Source organism: Condylura cristata, unplaced genomic scaffold (assembly GCF_000260355.1).
Source record: "Condylura cristata isolate star-nosed mole 26May11 unplaced genomic scaffold, ConCri1.0 scaffold00021, whole genome shotgun sequence".
NCBI lineage: Eukaryota > Metazoa > Chordata > Mammalia > Eulipotyphla > Talpidae > Condylura > Condylura cristata.
In genome coordinates this window covers 16349723-16352555 of record NW_004567122.1, presented here as the reverse complement: position 1 = coordinate 16352555, position 2833 = coordinate 16349723, and the positions used below count along the sequence as shown (strand labels likewise).

General features: G+C 40.2%; 1 pseudogene; it reads left to right on the top strand.

Annotated features, from left to right (window-relative positions):
• LOC101629471 overlaps positions 1 to 1188 on the top strand; it is a 22953-nt pseudogene extending 21765 nt beyond the window's left edge.
• Positions 1189 to 2833: the final 1645 nt, after the last annotated feature.

Below are 2833 nucleotides of genomic sequence, written 5' to 3'. Positions count from 1 at the left end.
TCTGAAATGGAAGGTGCATGTTCAAGCTTTAGAAAAAGAGAATTCATTATTGAATCAAGAAAAAGAAGAGCTTCAAACGTCACTTTTAAAAATGAAGAATGAATGTGAATTAATTAAAAATTCCATGACAAAATCTCTGCGTGAGTTGAGGCTTACTCTGGAGGCAAAGGAATAAGAACTCAACCAGTGCAGTAGGTACAAGGAAATCTTGCTAATTGAAATCCAAGAACTGAACAAACAGCACCAAGAAGCCACCAAGCATGCCATTTTGTTAAAAGATCAGCTGTCAGAACAAGAAAAGGGGCGTGATGACATCATCGAATTGAAAAAAGGCCTAAGTGAGGAAAGAGAGTTCAACAACTTGAAGAAGAGAATGTGAGTATCACCGAAGCTTTATACATACAGAAAGAAAAGCTATTGGAAAATGCAGTGGTCCTAAATGCTTTGCATCTAACCAGGTGAGAACTTGAGGGTCGAGTTGCAGAGTTAGTCGATCAACTGAAGCAATCACTAGCTAGCAATTGAAATACCCAGAAAGAAATCTTTGAGCTGAAGAAACAAATTAAGCAAAACGAGGAAGGCCAAAATGCCCTTCCAGAGGAAGTGCGGGACGTTGTACACCAGAAACTCATGAGAAACCTCTTCATTAGATATTTCCATACACCTACAAATCTGCATCATGAAGTGCTACGCTTAATGGGAAGCGTCATCAGCATCCAGAAGGAGGAAATGGACCAGTTGTTTGCAGCAGACCAGGGCTTCATTAGCAGGTGGATGGCTGGGTGGCTCGGAGGAGTAGGGAAAAGTGTCCCCAGCACACCTGAGCAACCTGCAGTTACTAGTTCATTTTCAGACCTTTCTACTGTTTGTCTACAAAGAGAGTCTCACCCATCACCTCCACCACTGACTTTTTCTGTTGCTGATCGGAAACCTGTAGGATCATCAGAAAGGAGGAAACTAGACACAAATATACCAGAAAGTTTTCAAAAAGGTCTAGTAGAGGGATGTGAGCCCATTCCTGGTTGCCGTTCTGCAGCTCTGCCTCTTCCTCACCCAGCTCGGCACGGACCTGGTGGGCCTGCTCATCTTTGTTTAAAACCCATCTCAGATGTATGGCCAACATTTATGCCTTTTGCAGCATCTCCTGACAACAGTGCTGGTGTGCTCCAAGAACTTACGAAGCACTAGGTGATACTCAAGCAGAGATGGCATACGAGCACCTGTGGAAAACCCACAAACACTGTGTGTATGTCCTTGGTCAAAAAGTGGTGCTTTGGAAAAAGTCATCTTTGCTGCAGTCTACATTCTCTCAATTTGCTAAAATAGGTTTAGAACTTTTGAAAATTGCAGGCATCGTGGGAAGAAGCAATTGCTGCTCTTACCTGCATTTTCCACCACCTTCCCCTGTTTGATTTGACCTAATTTAAGATATAGAAGCACTAAGTTATTTATCTTAATTTATAAAATAAGTGAAGTAAAAGCTAAATAGTATTAAGTGTATATTGGTTCTTCAGTGCCATCTTGGATTCTCAAGCTCATATAAGCTAGAAACATAGTTTAGTTTCTCTTTTAAAGATAATATAGTATAGAGCTTTAAAACAAGAAAATAAGGGTAGTGATTTCTGTGCATAATGCAGAAAATTGACATATTCATCACCTCGAGGCCTCTGTGGATATCATAGGAACGGGTTGCCTTGGGAGTCCGGGGTGTCCAGGTGTGGACTGTTGTATGTTTTTTTCTATGCATTTTAATAATTACCTCTTGCAGAGCTGAGGGCAATGCGTTGTGAATTTCTCAGGAGCACGGCAAGGAGTAGGTAAAATAAGTCCAAATAAAATGGGTTTATGTAAGTTGGAAAAATTTCATCCACAATTTAGACATATATTTGGCCAAGAAAATAAGAAAATAAATTCCCAGGTAATTTGAAATTTCGTGGATATAAATTATTTTTTTAAGGTATATCTATTTATGCATATAGAATTGGATGGAGGCCTGAGGTGCACTGTCGAGAGGATTCACCAGGGACAGACTGGGAGAATAAGCAGACTGGCGAAGTACTCGGCTGACAGGAGCAGTGGGTGGGTCAGGAGAGGTGTGCCAAGCTGTGTGGGTCACCTCCTTGGCTGGGGGTCAAATTGTGCTGAGGTGGCTGTGGCTAGCTGTATTGTGTGGGCTTTAACCAGTTTCATCACCAGGGATTGCCTAATGGCTGTACATTATAACATCTGCAAGAAATGGCATGTCTACTCATTTTAGTTTTTTGTTGGGTACTATTTTTTTTTTATTCATGCGAGAAGCATACTTACCAAATTTATTTTATTGAGATAACCTTGGTTTATACAACTGTAATTTCGGGAAATAGATTTTGACCTCTTCAGAAGTGCATTTCCAAAATTAGTAGCCCCTAAAGCTCCATAATCCTTCACTGCTGTCCACTCAGATCTCCTCACCTTCCCACCCAAATAGTCCCCACCCTTCCTCAGTCAGTCAGAGTTCTGGGTTTCCTTGGGTTTGATTTTATCTTTTTTTTTTCTTTATTGGGAATCCTTTCTCTGATCTCATTCCTTAACAGTCTTTCAGTTTTAGTTCATTGCTTTTCAGTTTGTTTTCATTTGAGAGAATATTGATGTACCCCACTTTTAATATTCAGTTTCATGCCTAAATAAATGTATATGCCATACCACACCTACCATCACAATTCTAGTTACCATGTACCACCATCTTATGTTCTCTATTTCCTATTCCTCCACCCCTTTAACCTCTAGCCCTTCTGGTAATCAGTATTCACTTACCACAATCTAATGATTTGTTTTTGTTTTGTTTCATATCTTT